General features: G+C 40.4%; 1 long non-coding RNA gene across 1 annotated transcript in view; it reads right to left on the bottom strand.

Moving 5' to 3' along the window:
* LOC141988232 (uncharacterized) overlaps positions 1–21,810 on the bottom strand; it is a 275,503-nt gene that overhangs the window by 172,915 nt on the left and 80,778 nt on the right. Inside the window, exon 2 of the long non-coding RNA XR_012639703.1 lies at positions 17,272–17,458. This is a non-coding gene — a long non-coding RNA (uncharacterized LOC141988232). The remainder of the gene's footprint in view (positions 1–17,271; positions 17,459–21,810) is intronic.

Raw genomic sequence — 21,810 nt, 5'->3', positions numbered from 1 at the left:
AATATTTAATTAGCTTAGCTCCTTATGCGGATTATAAATAAGCAGCTATGACAAGATCTCTATCAAGCATTCTTAAAACTACAATACCCACCTGCTGAAGTGAAGAAACAGATTGACAGAGCCAGAAGAGTACCCAGAAGTCACCTATTACAGGACAGCCCCAACAAAGAAAACAACAGAACGCCACTAGCCGTCACCTTCAGCCCCCAACTAAAACCTCTCCAACGCATCGTCAAGGATCTACAACCTATCCTGAAGGACGACCCATCACTTTCACAGATCTTGGGAGACAGGCCAGTCCTTGCTTACAGACAGCCCCCCAACCTGAAGCAAATGCTCACCAGCAACCACACAACAGAACCACTAACCCAGGAACCTATCCTTGCAACAAAGCCCGTTGCCAACTGTGTCCACACATCTATTCAGGGGACACCATCATAGGGCCTAATCACATCAGCCACACTATCAGAGGCTCGTTCACCTGCACATCTACCAATGTGATATATACCATCAGGTGCCAGCAATGCCCCTCTGCCTTATACATTGGTCAAACTGGACAGTCTCTACGTAAAAGAATAAATGGACACATCAGACGTCAAGAATTAAAAGATTCAAAAACCAGTCGGAGAACACATCAATCTCTCTGGTCACTCGATTAGACCTAAAAGTGGCAATTCTTCAACAAAAAGACTTCAAAAACAGACTCCAATGAGAGACTGCTGAACTGGAATTAATCTGCAAACTGGATACAATTAACTTCGGCTTGAATAGAATCTGGGAGTGGATGGGTCATTACACAAAGTAAAACTATTTCCCCATGTTTATTCCCCCCCTCCACCCGCCACTGTTCTTTGGACATTCTTGTCAATGGCTGGAAATGGCCCACCTCGATCATCACTACAAAAGGTTCTTCCCCCCACCCCCGCTCTCCTGCTGGTAATAGCTCACCTTACCTGATCAGTCTCCTTACAGTGTGTACGATAACACCCATTTTTTCATGTTCTGTGTGTATATAAATCTCCTCACTGTATTTTCCACTGAATACATCTGACAAAGTGAGCTGTAGCTCACGAAAGCTTATGCTCAAATAAATTTGTTAGTCTCTAAGGTGCCACAAGTACTCCTTTTCTTTTTGCGGATACAGACTAACAAGGCTGCTACTCTGAAACCAGCTATGACCTAGAATTCACACTGGTTCCATGTTTTAAAAATGTCTAATGTCCTACTGGATTCTTTACTCTACTGTATCCTTAATGCTCTACCTGAACTAACAAGATCTCCCTTGTATTCTTGTGGAAACTGTAAACTGAGGTCTGCCAGTCCATCTGTGTTTGCGCCTGCTTTGGTAGAAGAGTCATCATGACACCTATTTTACGTCATATAATTATTTAATCCATGGAGAAAGCAGGAGAGCAAGAAAGCAGAGTAGTTTCAATGCGGACTTCCTCATCTACATCATCATCACTTAATGAGTCTCATGATGGGGAAAATATAGGTTCAATTCTTCCATCATGGAGCAGGTCCTCAAGGAATCAATTCTGAAGCACTTAGAGGAGAAGAAAGTGATCAGGAACAGTCAGCATGGATTCACCAAGGGCAAGTCATGCCTGACTAATCTAATTGCCTTCTATGTCGAGATAACTGGCTCTGTGGATGAGGGAAAAGCAGTGGATGTGTTGTTCCTTGACTTTAGCAAAGCTTTTGGCATGGTCTCCCACAGTATCCTTGCCAGCAAGTTAAAGAAATATGGGCTGGATGAATGGACTATAAAGGTGGATAGAAAGTCAGGCTCAATGTCTAGTTGGCAGCCGGTATCAAGCGGAGTGCCCCAAGGGTCAGTCCTGGGGCTGGTTTTGTTCAATATCTTCATTAATGATCTGGAGGATGGTGTGGATTGCAACCTCAGCAAGTTTGCAGATGACACTAAACTGGGAGGAAAGGTAGATACGCTAGAGGGTAGGGATAGGATACAGAGGGACCTAGACAAATTAGAGGATTGGGCCAAAAGAAATCTGATGAGGTTCAACAAAGGACAAGTGCAGAGTCCTGCACTTAGGACGGAAGAATCCCATGCACCGCTACAGACTAGGGACTGAATGGCTAGGCAGCAGTTCTGCAGAAAAGGACCTAGGGGTTACAGTGGATGAGAAGCTGGATATGAGTCAACAGCGTGCCATTGTTGTCAAGAAGGCCAATGGCATTTTGGGAATGTATAAGTAGGGGCATTGCCAGCAGATTGAGGGACGTGATTGTTCCCCTCTATTCGACATTGGTGAGGCCTCATCTGGAGTACTGTGTCTAGTTTTGGGCCCCACACTACAAGAAGGATGTGGAAAAATTGGAAAAACGTCCAGCGGAGGGCAACAAAAATGATTAGGGGGCTGGAACACATGACTTATGAGGAGAGGCTGAGGGAACTGGGATTGTTTAGTCTGCAGAAGAGAAGAATGAGGGGGGAGAATGAGCTGCTTTCCACTACCTGAAAGGGGGTTCCAAAGAGGATAGATCTAGACTGTTCTCATTGGTAGCAGATGACAGAATGAAGAGTAATGGTCTCAAGTTGCAGTGGGGGAAGTTTAGGCTGGCTATTAGGAAAAACTTTTTCACTAGGAGGGTGGTGAAACACTGGAATGTGTTACCTAGGGAGGTGGTGGAATCTCCTTCCTTAGAAGTTTTTAAGGTCAGGCTTGACAAAGCCCTGGCTGGGATGATTTAGTTGGGGATTGGTCCTGCTTTGAGCAGGGGGTTGGACTAGATGACCTCCTGAGGTCCCTTCCAACCCTGATATTCTATGATTCGGTCCACAGTACACTTGAGCAAATAAATGCAAGTTACACCAAAAATTATGCTAATTTATGAGCAAAGCGATAGGGAACATAATAAGGCTGTACATATATCCTGATCCTTTTAAGAAAACCGTAGAAAATGCTGCCATGACCTTCCAAAAGGTGGTGTGGTTGGGGCCATTAGTCTTGTTATAATTTATTATATCTTATAGGTAGAGCAGGATTTTTAAAAATATATCAAAACTAGGAACTCAGTTTAACAATTTCCACCCCCACATCCATTTTCCGACTAGCTGTTCACCTGGGAAACAGAACAGAATTCACATTATCCACTCATCTAACAAATTCTTGCTGCCCATCTACCTGTTTCTACTGATAGCTCCAACTGCCACCAACACACATCTGTACAACGCACAATAGTGATGTTTCATATTGAGAAGATTGCTGCGATAACCACCAATCTGTTGAGTCTTCAGGGGCTGTATATGTTTGTGGTTTTCCACATTTAAGAAAATATTGCTTGCACTTCCTGATGCAAGACCCCTATTCTCACTGAAACCGCACCTACCAGCGACTGATTGTTGCTCACGTTGCAGATTCATGTGGATTCGATGGGAGAACAGGATGAAATTTATACTTTTGTAGTACATTCTTAGAGCACCTTTTCACATGATTTTTATTTGATTTGATTTTATTTATTTCAATGGGAAATGAAGTCAAATATACTTTAATTATAAAAGAAACTGCATTGCATGTTTGGTTTTGGATTGAGAATCTAAACTCTTCTCCTCCCTTCTCTTCACAAATGATATGCAGTTCTGGGGCCTGATCCAGCACATGATCTGAATTCCCAGTGACCTCAGCGGGAGCTATGCGTGGAGAGAGCAGACAGGATGGCGCCTTCAGTTTAAGAAAGAAGATTCAGTGAACATGTCACTGCACACCATTTTGCAGTGTGGATATATTACATACCTTGATGATAATTACATATGAAGTCTGCAGGTCCCAGACAGAACCGCTTCATGCAAGCTCACTTGGTGAAGTTTAACATATCCCCATTATCTATGGAATAAGGACTAATCTTTTACAGAAAGCACATGGAATACTAAAATTGCCACAACTATTTATTAAGGGGGGAATCACCAAAATCTGAGAATATACTGAATCTGGTTTAGGGAAGGACAAGGTGTACTTTAATAGGTGTACTGAGGATTCTGTTGAGATACTGGCTGATGTTAAAGGTATATGTTACAAAATGCAGCATATGAGAAAGCTATATAAGGGGGGTAGGGTCAAATGGAAAGATTTCAAGGAAAATGGAAACTTCTTTCAGGTAAAGTGGAACAAAGTGATCTTCACCAGCAGCTGCTCTCTCCAAGGTCCCTCTCTATCAACTACTCTTCCTTTCCATCATTGCTAACTCCCTTCAGAATCTCAAGTGTATTGATCATTCTGACTTCTCAGCTTCCCTTTTCAGCTTTCCCCTCCTGTGTGAGTGTTCTTCCCCTCAGATTCCACAGTTTCTATTTATAACTTCACTCCTACGTGGAGTTTCTTTGAAGTTGTCTGCCTTCAATATGATTCTCCTCTTCGGTACTGCTCTCCCAATATCTCTACCATGCTAAAACTATTCTTCTCCTTCCTTAATGGGACACCTACTGCCTTTCACCATCGCCACCCTTTCTCTACTTTGGCTTCTCCCCTTAAACTTGCTACTCCATCGCCTTCCATTTCCTCAAGATTTCGTGGACTATTTCAAAACAAAAATCAACACTATCCAACACAAGCTCTTCTTCAGCACCTCTCTCCTCCCCTTCTCCTTTTACAGGCTTCTCCTCCTTTAGTGAATGAGCCTGTCTTCCTCCAACCTCACCCCATCTAGGGTTTCATTCCATGCTCATCACCACTGTATCTGAGTGCCTATCCTCTCAACCCAATACCCCACCCTGATGTCTAGCTCCCTTTAGTATTTTCTTCTGTTTTTCTCCCCAAGTGAATGGCCATGCTATTCCACCTTTTATTTCTCATTCTTATCCTTATCTTCTCTTCCCCTGCAAGCACTTTCCTCTCTAAATTTTTATTTCCACCTTCCTAAAAATCCCTCTCTCCTCTCCACCTGGCTTGTCTAACTTCCATCATCTCCTTTCTCCTCTCCAGCCTCCTGCAACCAGGCTTTCACCCTCTCCTCACCAGTGAAAATGCTTTCACTAATGACATTTTAGCAAGTCTGTAAATAATTCAGGTACCATGTTAATAATGCACAGCAAAGGAAGAAATAAATTAAGAGGTACAGGACAAAGAAATTTTCAGCAGAGATCTGAAATGAGATTGAAAGGTACAGTAACTTTTCTGCACTAGATGATCTCCAGAGAAAAAGACTCATATGCCAATAATAGTGCAATTGTCTGATGAGGAGAGGGGAGCCTGGTGCTAAATAAACAGAGGGGAATAGAAAACAGAGGTTCATGAGGTGGCCTGAAGTCAATCCACAGAGGAAGATCTTAAAACCATTTTTAAAACTAGATAAATGAATGGGGAGCAACTGTAAATTTCAAGAATGGAGGATGGTTATGCTTCATTATACTTGTGACAAGACAGACAAGCAGTGTTCTGTGTGTGCCTTGAGGATTTCCTACTTTTAAGACCGTACTTCTCTCAAATAGAGTACACACTTGTATTAACACTAATAATTCTATGCTTGCATCCGTACAAGATGAGGCAACACTGCCTAGTCAATGCAATGGTCAGAACTTTGTTTGGATCTATTGTGATTCTGCCTTTGAAAGGATGCTGATGAAATTGCAACACAGTATGTGGACTGCTTTTCACAGTGCATGGGATTTGCAGCCTCTTTGTCATAACTTCCAGAAAATTTCTTTGATCCATTCTGTTCTGAAGGCAGGATGGCCTTAAACCAGTTGATCCAACAACTTTTCAATGTTCTCATTACAAAGACAGCTGCATTTTCCAGTCACACAGTGGAACCTGAGAGCTGTGTTCGTGGGAGCAGAGTGCTGAATACAGATTATATTCATCCCCAAATAAAACAGGAACTAGAGTGCTCTACAACATCAGTCAATTCCAGCTCTGGATAATAGGAAGAGAGAGAGATTCCCTTCAGTTTTGCAATTAGCAAGAATATTATGCATAGCAACAATGTGATTTATGATGTTTGAGCTAGAGGTCCATTATTTCCATGCACATATGAAGAATTCTTTAAAATGCTACATCTTTCTCAGACAGATAGCTTTGTGAGGAAATCTGTGATTTCACTTTAGGTTTTCTCCTGAGGAAATGGCAATGCTGTGTCACATGTGAGAGAAGATGATTTAATTTCTTTGAGGAGTCAGCTGGTTTGTTTGGAAAACAGACTTTGCTCCAGAAACTTTAAAAGGCTTAATCAAGCTTACTCTTTTTGAGGGGGCTGGATGGGGGGGGGTGTCTGCTTGAGTCCCCAATCACAATCCCAGGATCCTTACTCCAGTACCACTGAATGCTTCTAGAGGAAGAGCATATCCCAACCTGCAAGCCATGCTTTTCTTACTGTGGTCCACTTTTGGCCCATTTAGTCCCTACATGGATGCTGGACAACCACTTTCCTGTAACTTGAATCTATGGTGGGAAAGTAACTGTTGTAACTTCTCTCTCTTGCCCTCCAAAATACATTTTGATAGCGTAAGCCCTAGCCTCTGCCTATATACAGTTCTGAAGCTTCTGTTTCTCCTACCAGCAGCCACATGTTTTTAGCCTGGGGGGAGATGTTCTATAATCTCTTGTGTTGTCCTTGTGCTTTATGATCCCTTGTGCTGTCATTTAAAAAACAAAAACAAAAAACCCAGCGGCATCCCCAAACTATAGTTCACGGGCTTGAAGTGCAAGAGCCGTCGTAAGATTATTGGGAGAAACCAGACAACATTACTGCAGATAAGCATAACACTAAGAGAAAATTTAACAATCCACTCTTGAAATAAAGCCCATCAGCTCTGGGGCAGTTTTTAGAAGCTGAGTATAACACCAGAAAAGTTTGTTCCGCCTAAATCTCTCTCTAAGAATAATTTCTTAGGCACAGCTTCTGCCTACGGGTTATTCCCACACAAAAAAAACCAAAACAAAAACATTGCATCTTGCCAACATTGCAGCTCCTACCACTCCTCCCCAAATGCATCCGCATAAAAGGCCCTGAAACCTATACACAAACCTGGAGTGAGTTTCTGGTTCATTAATGACAACCAAATCCAGATCAGTTTTGAATGAATTCAGACTATATTTTTCATGTTTTGTATAGCTCTTCTGCCTTCTTAGAAGGCTTTGCAGGCAAAGAGTTTTAAAAGTGTTAAAACTATCTTGTTTTAAATTTTTTTTCCCATGCATACACTTTTTTCTTAAGCACTGTTCATCTTATCTGGTTCTTTTTTTAAAAAGGCAAATAATTAAGAAGAATCTCAAATTTTTAGACAGACAATTTTATCTTGTAAAATTGTAATTTCACTTCAGTGGTAAAGCTACACTTTTACTGGTACATGCATCAACTTAAGGGACATCAGTAAGAGTAAAGCACGATTTCATGGTAACAACTTTTCCACTCAACTCTTCCGGGTAGCACTTTATACTGAAAAGTTTGATTTCAGAACTAGAACATAATTAGCTTATCCTTGTTTTGTGACAAGTGTTTGCTACTGAAGCTTGAAAATAACTTCCTAACCTCTGAGAAGTGTTCCTTGGATGCCAGATCTGAATTTTGAAAAAGTTGACTTTATGTTAAATTACATTGAATGGCACACATCAGCTAAAATCTAAACTGTGAAAAACAACTAAATCTCAGTTTACTGACTGATTTCAGTACTGCAATCAAGACAAATCTGACTTTTCAACATACTACTTTATAACCAAAATGACCTTCCACAGGGAGATATGTAGCAGATCTACTCAGCCTCTATGTTCAACTCTGTATTATCACCACGTCATCATATCCTCTACTTGTCACCATGTCATCTGAATGGGAGCAACCCACAGTTCTAGCATCATTCATTAAATAAAATTAATGACAGGCAAAACTCAAAGGGTTTGATGCAAATCAGGCAAGCATGTGTGACAATACCTGCCTTTTATTGGTATATGCATCAGCTTGAAACAACAGTTCAGATTCTTATCCTGAAATCCAAGTCTTTTGAACTAACCTCACATTCCCCTGAAAGTTTCTAGGTGAGCCAATTGCCCATATCTGCACCACAGTTAGCTTCTTCCTTCTTTCCCAGGCTCTAGTCACCACCTTCTATTGAAGATCTGTGGGGCTTATCAGTTCAATTAGTCATCTTTGCTGAATGGGCTTAACACTGTTCTGTCAGCCAGGCTCTCTGATAGGGCCCAGGCTGCTAAATGACTTGACACAGTCAGGGCTGGCCTTACCATCAGGTGAACTGAGGTGGCCACCTCAGGTGCCAGACTGTGAGGGGCAGAGGGGGACACTAGGACCCAGAGAGTAGAAAATTGTGTCTGCTGCTGGTGCATATGTATTCTCTCTGCTCTAGATGCACAGAGATGGTGGAGTGCCGTGCTGGAGGAAGGAGGGCACAAGAGACATAACAGGTAGGCAGGACAAAAGGTGAGAGGGAATAACAGAAAGCAGCAGGAGCTGCAGGGAGAGAGGAAGAGGAGGAGCCTCTTATGTACCTCTCTGACACCAACTTCTCAGGGAGCTTCCTGTTTCCTGCTGCTTCCCTGAACCCACTTGAGGAGAACAGGCAGTCAACTGAAGTAGTAGGAGCCAGTTAGGCCCTTAAGACACCGATATCTTCCCTCACTCAGGCCCTGCTACCAGCCTGCTTATTTGTCCCTTTCAACTGAGTGTTGAGAGCCACTATTGCTGGCACAGAACAGCAGTCATGAGTGAAAGAAGAAAATGCCCCTCTGGGGCAACATTCAGAAAAAGAAAAAGCAAAGGAAGCTTTTCTATCTAAGCAGGAAGGAGCTCTCCTGAGATATAGACACAAATGTTCACGGTGAGCCTTCTGGCCCCAGTGAAGATGTGAGTGGTGAGGAGATGCCTGATCTTTCAGTTAGTCAGAGTGCAGGTGACCTGACAGCTACTGCAGCATCCACATGTCCATCCCAAATGGATGTAACATGCACATTCCTGAAGAGCGTGGTGGAGGCACAAGGAGCAGCTGCTGCTGAGTTTAGTTCCTTAAGTCTAGATTATCCAGGACTGTGGACCCACTTGAGCAGTAGCCGGAGGGACTTCCTTGTACTGCATGGGCCACAGCAAGTGAAAAACTTCATGTTCCCCAAAGACAATGAAAATAGAAGTTTCCATCCAACACATTACTGGCGTGAAATCCCCAATGGTAACAAAGTGGAGAGGCCATGGCTTATGTACTCAAAAAGCCAGAATGCTGCATACTGTTTTTGTTGCAAACTCTTCCAGTCTAATGTTCCAGCCACATTGGGTTCGGCAAGAACAAAGGACTGGAAAAATCTGGCTAGAAATCTGGCATACCATGAGAAGGCAGCAAATCACCAGAGAGCATTCCGTAGGTGGAAAGAGCTTGAGATGAGACTAAAGGTTAAAGGCCACCATAGATAATCAGCATCAAGAGGAGATTGCATCAGTCTCTCTTTACTGGCAAAATGTTCTGAAAAGGCTCATTGCCATTGTGAGAATGCTTGCTACCCAAAACCTAGCACTGCTGGCACTTCAGATCAGCTGTATGTGCCAAACAATGGAAACTTCCTTAAAATTGTGGAGCTGATGGCGGAGTTTGATGCTGTACTCCGGGAGCATCTAAGAAGAGTCACCACCCAAGAAATGTACACACACCACTACCTTGGAAAAACAATTCAAAATGAGATCATACAGTTACTGGCACCAAAAGTCAAACAGAAGATTGTGGCAGATCTGAAGTCAGCAAGATATTACTCTGTTATTCTAGACTGCACACCTGACATCAGCCATAAGGAACAAATGACTTTAATGGTGTGTTTTGTAACAACAGAACCTCGTGAAAATGTCCCTGCAATGGCGACTGTCGAACAGCATTTTCTAGAATTTATTGATATTGATGATACTACAGGAGCTGGTATGACAAATGTGCTTCTTAAACAGCTGGAAGATACGGAATTGCGATAGCTGACATGAGAGGTCAGGGCTACGATGATGGTGCCAACATGAGAGGAAAGAACAGAGGAGTGTAGACACGGATCTGAGAGTTAAACCCTCGAGCTTTTTTTGTCCCATGCAGTTCTCATTCATTGAACTTGGTGGTCAGTGATGCAGCATCAGCTTCTAATGAGGCTGCTGAATTTTTTAATGTAATTCAAAGCATCTATGTCTTTTTCTCTGCATCAACTCATCGATGGCAAATTTTGAAGCAACATCTGGGAACATCCTCTCTGACACTGAAACCACTGAGTGCCACATGATGGGAAAGTCGAGTGGAGGCGATAAAGCCTATCAAACACCAAATTGGGAAAATAGATGATGCCATAGTTGCCATTATGGAGGATAATGCTATGACAGGAATTGTTCGTGGGAAAACAGTGGCAGAGGAAAATGGAATCACCAGAAACATACATAACTTCAAATTTCTGTGTGGCTTAGTGTTGTGACATGACGTACTGTTTGAAATAAATGTTGTGAGCAAGAGACTCCAAGGTGATAACCTTGATATATCTGAAGCAATGGAACAACTGGACAAAGCAAAGTCAGACCTATAGTCTGACCGGTCAGATGAGGGATTTCAAAATGTTCTGAAGAATGCACAGAAGTTGGCAGACGAACTTCACACTGAAGCTATTTTCCCACCCATTCAGGAATACAAGAGTGACCGAAGAAGACATTTTGATTACGAGGCACAGGATAATCCCATAAGAGACCCCAAACAACAATTCAAAGTTGAATCCTTTAACCAGGTGCTAGATTGTGCAATACAGTCAGTTTTGGCCCAAGCAAGGGGGCACGGAGGTGTCATTTGAGCTCCCCACTTCAGGTGCCAAAATGTTGTGGGCCGGTCCTAGACACAGTGGAGTCTCTCCCCCCCCGGCCGCCCGCCCCCCAACTCCAGAATGTAGAAGATTGAGGTTCACTCATTTTCAATGAGAAAAGTTTTAGATTTTAGTTCAGTTTGAGTTTTAACTGACATTTTAGACCAATTTCTCCAAACTGGTTTCCCCAATACCATAGCTCTTGATATAGCCAACCGAATGCCCACAGTTGTAGTTTCTAGTCAACTTCACCCTTGGACTGATTTCCAAAAGGGAAGCAGCTCTGGACCGTGCCCATGTGCACACCATCTGTGTGCCCCTTTGCACACTTGGTAATCATCATTGCACAAGCAAATTGCCAGATGATTCATGCATGTAGTCATGATAATTGCACAAATGAAGCTCACAGCTGTACACATAGTACCCCTTAGCCATGTACTTTTATACATGGCTCATGGTTTCTGCCCTTTTGAAAGTCAGGTTCACTATAAGCACTTCGGCTTTCACAGAAGAAGCTGCTGTAAAATTTTGAAATCTCCCCCTCCCAGCCCCCCACGCCCTTAAATACCTAAAGTAAAGGCCAGGCAGAACTGCAGTCATTTGGGAGAGCACAGGGGCTGCTCCATGCCTATCCTCTAGCATGGAAAAGATAGGATGGTGGAGAAAGCCGTATTCTCCCTCTCTCCAAACACACGAGGAAATGGCGACAGTTATAAACTTACTACCTTCAGTCAGCTATCAGGGAATGCATAGGTTCTGTGCATCCAGGAGCTATGGGAGGAAATCCTCTCCAGATGTTCCCCAACGGCAAAACACAGTCTGCTAGCACCCCCAGTGCAGGACTATGTTTGAATCCTTAACGTTCATAAAGTATTTTGAGATCATTGGATGTTTACTTGTTTCTATATCAGCATTAAGCATTGTTATTTCTTAGTCATTGGTGTGGTCATTAATTAACCCAATATGATTGGTAATGAATACTTTAATAGAGTTTAACACACTGTATAAACAAACTGAGCCAGTGCTGTGTCACCTGAAGAACTTCTTTTTCTTCAATTGTTTAATTAATTTGTGATGCAAGTTCTATTCTGCTGCATGTCCTCCTTTCTTCCAATCCGGCAGATGGGTTTTACAGTAATCACATCTAGCCTAGTTTCAGAGTAACAGCCGTGTTAGTCTGTATTCGCAAAAAGAAAAGGAGTACTTGTGGCACCTTAGAGACTAACCAATTTATTTGAGCATGAGCTTTCGTGAGCTACAGCTCACTGAGCTGTAGCTCACGAAAGCTCATGCTCAAATAAATTGGTTAGTCTCTAAGGTGCCACAAGTACTCCTTTTCTTTTCACATCTAGCCTAAATCGTCACAGAAAACAACTTCAGCACAGGCAGGAAAGGTTAGATATTTTTAAAAGGCAAACAAAATGAATTTTTAAAAGCTTCAAAATAGTCTTGGAACCATAAGGTGCTTTCCCCAGCCACTGGCAGTTTTTAACAAAAGATACTCTTAAGTTATGCAGGCTTCACATTTGTCAGTTCAGAGATTTCTCAGTCTCCTCTGCTCCATACTCTGTATAATTTAAGGTGACTCACTGTACAGGAAAGTTCACCTTCCATTAAAGTGTTTTCTTTAGTAAGCACTCTCCTCCAAGTGCTGTAGTGTAAACATGAGTGGCTACGAATACGAACATTTATTAAATAGAACTGATGAATATTTCAATACCTAAGGGAGAGCAATTCACAGCTCAATCTTTCAAGCCGTTTTAAGTGCACCACAGGACAATTCCACTACATCTTCCATTAATATTTAATTGCCCATTTTATTCTGTTTACCTTTTTGGTTAATATATAATTTAAAGCCCTTCTACTAAAAAGGATTGGAGGAAAAAAAACAAGAAAAAAAAAACGAACAACTGTTAGTCTGCTTTTAACAAATCTCTGGTGAGAGCTTTTGCTTCATTTAAAATTCATTGCAAAGAATTTTTATTTAATATCAGTAACGCAAACCTCAGGTATTAAAGTAAAACTTGGAAGCAAGTGTTGCGTGACATTCCTGATGCTGACTTGGATTTGATTTATGTTAGTTTCTGACTAGCTGCCATTGACAAAGCAGTAAAGCAACCTTTGATGGTGCCATGTGTGATAACCCAGTGAATGAACAAAAAAAAAAAATTGGACAAAAAAAAATTGCTATGGCAGAAAGCTGGCCACACAGCAGAAAGTGATATTCTTGTAGTCCTTTCTACATAGGTTTTACTGGCTAGGAAAAAGGTATTACACTAAGCAGAATGAAAATACATTCCAATAGGGAACAGTTATAGATGTGGAGACTGTGATTGCTAAATACTTCTCTAACTTTTGGTGCATATGTGTAGAAACCTATTGGATTAGTAGACATACAGCATTGCTAATGTCTGGGATTATTTCTTACCTAATCTGGTCAATATATTTTGCAGGTACTATCCATAGGATTTTAAAGCAATGCTCATGGGAGTAGGAGACCCGATCTGCACTTGCCAGTCATCAGGATTTCACAACATATCACAGAGTTGTTCAATAGAAGATGATGGTGATAAAAATTAGCAGGACCTGTCACTAAGGTGCCCAGAACAATGCTGGGGAATAGCAGTACTCACAGTATTCACTGTGGTTTGGTAAGTAATCAGCAAAACATATCTAAATAATGCAGTTGGACAAGACTTGAAATGGCTATTACACATACATTGTGTAATGGTTTATTGCATCCAGTTCTTCTAGAATTCACAGATTTGATCAGAACATCCATAGGCAGAGTAAACTGTGCACTCCTGATATTCTTTGACACACACAATGACAAACTAATGGACTAGAAGCTGCCAGGCTCCCTTTTCATGCCTCCTGACAGGCATGAGGAAGGAGCAGGATAAGATATTGGATTGCGTGGAATTCCAGACACAGTTTAATGATGATACAATGTCCTGCCAGTGCAATGTGATGCTAGCATTAGAGAGTGTTGCATCAATGTGTGATGGATTATTTGGAATCATGGCATTTCACTGTCAGGATATCACTCTGCAATTATTTTGTTATTCTCTGCAAGGCTGTACAGTTAAGCAAAACTCACTTAAAATAATAAGGAAGAGGGGTGTTGGCCAGGACTGATCTTTTTGTATGTTTGCTAATTTGTCAAGCCAGCTATTTAAAAATAACAGCGGATAATCAGAAAAGGCAGCACCTAAGGTCTAATTGCCACTTTGGTAGTTTTAAAGCAATGCATTGGGAGATGTAAAAGCTAAATATTCCTGTCCTTGTTCCAAGTTCAGGTTAGGTTTGGTTTTTGAAAATTGTTGGCGGGGAAGTACAACAAGGGCATCATGTTAATCTTATTTCTTGCATCATGGCCTTGCAGAAAAGCCTTGTTGTTGGTGGTTTTCGCAAAGATCTGTCAGGTCGTCCCATGGCCACTGCCTACAACTGTCTTTTCAATCTAATTTATGATGTGTGAGAAGATTAAGAGCATGGTCATGTGGTGCTTTTTGGGGATGTTTTAACCAAAAATACTTACTTACACAAATCACTTTCATGTAACAGCAATTTGACAACATTTTAGCTGAAATTCTCTATTTTTTCCCCCCTCAAAAGCCAGACCCCAAAAGTTACTCTCAGCTCCATTCCCTATTCTCCAGGTCTCCCTGGAACTTTTAGGGTCATCTTTCCCATATGCCTCCAAGTATGGAGCACTGATAGAATATTGGTACAAATGCAAGACAATCTGATTTACATGTTCATATTTAGAAAAATGAAAAAAAATTAAATGTGAAGGAATTAAATTACGTAGCTGACTTTTTTTTTTTGACTTCTTTCAGTTTTCTTTCACTATCATTATATGATGGCAAAATTGTGTTTAAAAACATCATTGAGCAAACTAAGGTATGATTCAGCACATAAGCACACACAACTCAATGGAATGAGTAGTTCCATTGACTGCAATAGCATAAATGGAAACACAGACATAAGTGTTTGCAGGGATGGAATCTAATGTGTTACATTCAAGGTAAAATGAGAATATATAAGCATATTTATGCATTCAGAGAGAGACAAACACACCAAATATTATGGAAAGGCAATACCAATTCTAATCAAGCTTTTTTTTTTTTTTTTTTTTTTTTTTTAAGAAAAAAGAAAAACTGAGTGAGAGAAACTAAACCAAAAACTAAAATATGAATATAGGCAAAACAGCAGAGCTGCAATTCTTGAAAGTGAAGATTTGCTGCCTGAACAAGTCCATCTGCCTATAGATTACAGTGAGTATATTCAAGATTGTTGCATGCCACTTTTCTGCTCTTGAATCAAATTCCTATGATAGTAAGAGAAGGCTAAAAATTATACAAGTATTTAACAGCTTGATAAGAATAAGGCACGCGCAGAAAGTTTAGCCACAGCCAGGATCAGGCTAGATCGTCAATACAGAATGAGAGGAAGTTTACATTATTTTGTTTGACTGAAACCTTGAACTGTTGGTGAATTCTCGAAAAACCAATTTCTTATACAATGCTGGTCATGGTTTAAAGGAGGACTGGGAGGGAGCAACAGCCCCTGCTAAAAGCAAAACAAAATCACCTCTCTCAGACCTCAGTGAGAGGTACTCTACATCCTGAGTGCTCCCATACAGCAACACTCCAATCAGGCATGAGAGCAGGAAACAGTAGTTTCCCTGTACCACAATACAATCCCAACCTCACAGCTTAATTTCTTTCTCTGTATGATTGAGGGGCAGCAACATGCTTGCCCAGGCTTTCTCCCTCTCCAGTGCTGCCATCTTTCATGATTTGCAGGAGAACAACATGATCACCAGTGCCTTCTACCTTTGCTCCCCTATGGACTTGATGCACAGAACCTGGTTCTGCTTGGTGATTATGCATAATGTGCAAGCTCCATTTTGCCTACTGACTTATTTAAGCCATGAATTCTGACCACATCTTCCAAGGCTGTAAAGTATGCAAAGCATATGAATGTGAAATATGATCTCATGCTATTTAAAACCATGCAGATAATCCTTAAACAGTCATTGCCAAGGGTGAAAGCAATGCATTTCCTAGGAGCAGAAATTACACAATTTTGGGGGGGGGGTGGGAGGGGGGAATAAGCCGAATCTAGTTTCTTCCCCTACCGAAGCAGAGCTATGTGTTATTGTTTTCTGACATGGTGGCAGACACTAGAATGGATTTGATTAGTTACAGTCTCAGCTTGAAGTCATTCTTTGAATATCTTATTTCCACCCATTCTCTTTCTGGGAACTGATACAATTTCATCACAACTCGTGTGTCTTCCAATTAGTGGTCAGGTACTAGAGTAGCCTTTGCTAAGTATCAGAATCCTCCATCCAATGCCTGGAGATGGTATGTGCAGGCTAAATGTTCAGCTTGAATTAAGATCCTCATGGGCTCTAGAAAACAGCTCTACAGATGAGCTAAAAGTTATCCTATTCTGGGTTTCGCTCTTCTAGGTTTCTTTCAACCTCAGACACACATTGCATGTTATGGGCTACTTTATGACTTTGTGCAATGCAGGTCTGGATCCAAATTTCAGTAAGTGGAGACAGAGATTGGGTGAAAACCATTAGTCCATAGTTTAACAGTAATAATATCTGCAGTCTAAACTAAACCCTCTCACATCTTTTTTGGTGCAACATAAGTTTATAAACATGTCTGCTAAAATTTCTTTTAATTCTCTTTAATGTTTTTCTCTTTTTCTTCTTTTTATGGGGTGGGTGGGAGGAGTTGGCAACTTAACTATATTTTATTCATGCCACTAGTTCTAGTATTATCTACCCACTTTCAAGTTCTTTTCCACTCATGCCTAGAAATCTGATGGACAAAATATCTGCCTTTTAACCATTGGAAAGATAGCTGCAAGTAATTGTTTGTCTCTATTCTTTCTTTTTCTCTTGTCTCTGATTTTCCTGTCATTACTGTTAGTGAAATCAGATGATTTCACTGTCTGCTAGACATACTGTACTTCTAAAACCTTTAACTTTTAGTGTTGATGCTCTACTTTATTCAATACTCGTTATCTGGGCTTGAGCCATTAACATATTATATGTTTGTAATTCTTTAGAATCCATCTGGTCCCACCCATGCACAAAGTTACCAGTATAGTTTGTAAGCACAGCAACACTGGTTTAATATGACAGAATCGGTTGACTCAGTCCTTCCATTTAACATGACCTCAGCAGCTATTAAACTTTTTGATACTTGGTGTTTTGCTTAAGACAACTGACTTAAGCTCACAAGCCTCCTGCATCTTGTCTTTCCCACTGTTTTTTGTTCAGCAGGAGGAGTATGCTGGCTGCATGCCACCTATCATAAAATAAGTTTACTATAACATGAGTTCAGGTGCCGGCATTCCGTTGCCATTTGAGAATGTCTACCTACATGAGGAGTGGGGAGAGGAATTCATTTCCCTTTAAAAACATATACAGTACAAAAAAGAGCAAGAACTATTGTATGTAAGATGTAAAACACCTTGCCTGATCTTCAGCTGCAACATGGGAAGAAGTTTCACTGGCATATCAAGAGTCAGGAGAAAGCTTGACTTGATTTTATCATGTCAAAGAACTACCTCCCGTTTGTCAGATCTTGTTAGTGGTCCTGATGTTGTCCACACTGGATGTCCAAAGAGCTCTGCTTGGTAGCATGGCATATTCTTGGCACATTCTAAAGATAAGTAAAACATATACAAAGAACTTCAGGCTCAGAAGATGATAGAAACCAGAAATGGTTCACATCCAAATGCCAGTACTTTGAGAAAAGCTGGATCGGCAAACCTTTTGTAGCTTACAATAGGGAGAACCCTGGTTTACGGTAAAAGAGAAAGAGGAACTCAAACATAAATGGAAAGTAGAATTTCTGGTGTACAAATCACTGAAACAGTGTAGTGTTCTTGAACATAAGAGAGTTCACACACATGCTTGATGTTGCATTGTTAGGGTCTAATGCTAGTTAGAAAAATTACTCCTGCCAGTATCCGAGTTATATCACAAAGTTACATATCATTTTAGTAAGAGCCATAGATTTTCTGACCAGATGGGACCATTATTATCACGTAGTCTGACCACCTGCATGACAAAAGCCATAGCATTCCTGAATCTAGCTCAATAACTTGTGTAGGAACCAAAGCTCATCTTTTAGAAAAAAAATCACATCTTGATTTAAAGATTCTAACTGATGGAGAATTTACCACATCCCATGATCATTTGTTCCAAAAGTTAATTACAATGATGCTTTAAAATGTCTTATTTCCAGTTTGACTTTTGCCGATTTCAGTTTCCAGCTGGATCTTATCTTGTATCTTTGCCTGCTAGATTAAAGAGACCTGAGCTATCTTTTCCTTATGTAGGTAATTATACCATGGTGTAAGGTTAAAAGGCAACCATGATTAAGTCATCACACAATAACCTGAGCTCTTTTAGTTGCTCATTTGTAAGGCATGTATTCCAGATCACTTATTCTTGTAGCTCTTCTCTGTACCCTCTACAATTTTTAAACACACTTTTTAAAATGACACCAGCACTGGACACAGTATTCCAGTAGTGGTCTCTCCAATGCCCTAGACAGAGGTAACCTCACCTCTCTACTCATTATGGCTATGTTTATTCATCCAAAGATCACATTAGCCACTTTGCGACAGTATCAAAGTAGGAATGCACGGTCAGATGATAATTGTTAGCAATGACCTTCTCAGCATCATTGTATTCCAGGATACAGGCCACCCCATTCGACCAACCCACCACCCTGTAAATATTGCTCACATTGTTCCTAGATATGTGACCTTGAATTCTATTGCAGGTATTCCTACATATGATTTTTGTGAGAAAGAGTCTTACCCAGATCATCTGTTTATATTATAGTTACAAAGGGGCTCAAAGTCAACTTTACTTTGAGTCCCTGGTTGCAAGCTTCACTCTGGGGAGGCCACTGCCTCTGCATGACAAGCCACACAGACTGGAAGAGCTAGTCCTACAACTCAAGGAAACAACTGCCTCTACCACATGAGTTAAAATACAACTTCTGTTAGTTCTCAGATCCAACAGGCTCATTATGTTCCTTATAAGCTACAACCAGCCAAAAGAAAGGAAAATACTCACAAACACGTACAATGCAAGACCCTATTTTTACTGACTTCAGTGGGAATAAACAAACCCTAACTGGAATCAGTAGGAGCAAGATGTAACTCAACGCTATCCACAACTACAAGAAAAAAACCATTAATCTAGTATACGCTAGTTTCTTCAATCATAAACAGCTTGTGAGCTGTAAAATAAACTGAAATATATAGAAAGTTCATAAAAGGAATAGCGAGTCACAAACCACAATGGTACTAGATTGGGACACAACATTCATTATACAAAAGTCAAAATTCCAAGTCAGGGTAATTTTTAATTAACTTCAATTCAGAACTGTGCTTGCAGAAATATTTCCTGGCAATTTTCAGACCAAATTAGTTTTCCAGTCCAAAGCTATAAAGGAAGAGAACTTTAGAGAAGAAGCTCTTTGTAACCTCCCTATGACTAAGAATGACTAATGCTGCTCAGTAGTACTGAGGCTTGTTTGGCTTTATAAAATTGGAACATCTATCTTAGGGCTGTGCTTGCTTTTAAGGAAGCTGTTCTTGCATCCTCCAGTGGTATTAATAGCAGAACAAGGCAGTTTATACTGCTGTAGCACATTCTCTTTTGTCCATATCCATTATTTGTAAAGAAACACTAGACTTTTATTAATTAACAGAGCTGATTCATACTCACTTGTGGGGTAGTTTCCACTCAAGGAAGAACCTGACCCTGCAATTTCAACACCTAAAGACATTGACTTTCTTAACAGGAAAAGGAAGACTGCCTATTTAGGCTTGATAAAAGGAGGAGCTCCACCTGTGCAAAATCCAGCCTCCCTTCTTAATTGGAAAATTGTAATATCTTGGTGATTAATCTCAGCTAATGTTGCAGTGAGCCTAAAAAGTTGGGGGTTCCTTATAGTGTGTTTTTAGTCCCATGAATCTAGACCTTCCCCTAGGAAATACCTGCAGATAGTGTTTGTGGAAGATTATTATTATCCATGTTTTTATGTTTTAATTTCTGCACTATCATTCTTTATCTAAAGAAAGAGTTCATTGTATTTCCCTGTACACCACATTAGTGGCACAAACATGCCGCACTAATCTCGCCTATGTAGCCAAGAAAAAGAGTGAAATAAACTGCAGAGAAATGCAAAGGTTGCAGTTTACCTTTTAATTTTTTTAATTAAAAATAATTTTTTAATTATAAAAGCATTTTGTTTGCATGCTCCTGGAATAATCATTTGCAACAGAAGTGGCCGCGCATCAAATACATCCTCAGGCTGATTCAGGAAGTCTCTGATGCATCATCTCTCACCAATTAGGAATAAAGATGCTTTTTAACTGTTTGTTCCAAATATTCCACTTTGGCTGAGATCTAAATACTGAGCTGTGAACAGCAGTGCTGGCTGCTTATGATTTCTGACATAAAATGTCTGGTGATAACAGTAATTGAGTTAGTCCCCTTTATCTTAGGCATGTGATAAAATATAATTAACACTGTGCATATTCTTCCTCTGGGTTTGTGAGTGGGCTGGGGCAACAAGAGGCACCACATGTCTCTTATTTGACCTGAATCCTGGGGAAAAGAAGGTACAATTAATGCAGATATTAACATTTCTTAATGAGTTGATTAATTAGAAGTGGATGTCTCTTATTATTAAATATGCACTCTTATGAACATAAATGTGCATGTCTGGCAGGATTTGATTTTTCTTCTATAGAGCTAAGAGTCCTGATGTTTCAGTATTTATTTTTCTTGCCAAACAGAAATCAAAGCATGTTCTTCTGTTTTTAAAGAAATTCACCCAAACCTAGAGAATAATGAAATTATGCTATTATTGTAGCCATCTGTCTCTTCACATCAGTCTTTTATGATTTTTATAGTGCAGTTTCAAGGCTCCATAAGAAATATTAGTTTAACAGCATTTAATTTGATGATTTAAGTCTCAATTTTGAATTAGCTTAAACCCAGTAGAGATTCATGTGTTTCCATGTTTGGGGATGGGGGTGGGGAGGAAATGCCTGGAAAGTTATTTATTGCGTTCTCCTTGATTGGCTATTAAAGGAGGGGATGATGTGCTCCTCTGCTTTTGTTATATACTTTTTTTTTGCCGTTTGCCACCCTGACAGACAGGAAAGTTACATCCAGTGCTAATTTGAGTAACATCTAAAGCCTGGTCTGACAAGGTAAATTCAAATTATGAAGTGATCCCTTCACATACAGAGACCTTGTTAGTTAGATTAGTGGGGGATTGGCTCAGTGTGACAGCTTGTTTACTAAATGTGAGCTATCTGCATTCCCAATGCAGGCAGTCTATATATTCATTTAAAGAAAAAAAAATAAGGATGCCATTTTTCTTATTTGTCACAGAGTTCATGTAATATTCCTTCTCAGTTTTCTTCACTGTTGACTTCTTAAGGAAATAGCTGCAAGTGTGTACCTTGGAGCGAGACAGCTAATTTTGTTATGGATGAACATAGTGTTGTGACAAAACAGTGGCACAGCTGTCATAACAGCTGTCACACATTAATCATGACAGTGGCAAATAGCATAATTACTTTATCTGGAATTCCTAGCATGCACACTCAGTATGCACACTACAGTGTAAGCATATCAAGTGTGGTTTAATTAAAAGACATCAATACAGGTTAGTTAGACATGGGCTAGGAGACACTGATACAAAATGAAAATAAAATTTATAGTTTCCTTTTTAGGGACACCCGAAGACCAATTACTTAGCCAACAAGGTAATTTGAATCTGTTTTCCTAATCAGCCCTTCTTGATGCATATGCTGTGAGGTAAATTGAGCCACTTGTACAGTTATGTTTCTGACCAAATCTCAGCTATGCACTATTCAATGGCTATTCCTCCTTTCCAGCTGTTTTGTATATTCACATTTGTCCCGCATCCTCTGGTACACAATAAGATTCTGAAGCACAAATAACGAGTTCCAT

This window comes from Natator depressus, chromosome 5 (assembly GCF_965152275.1).
Source record: "Natator depressus isolate rNatDep1 chromosome 5, rNatDep2.hap1, whole genome shotgun sequence".
NCBI classification, from domain to species: domain Eukaryota; kingdom Metazoa; phylum Chordata; order Testudines; family Cheloniidae; genus Natator; species Natator depressus.
This window is presented reverse-complemented; position numbering and strand designations above follow the sequence as displayed.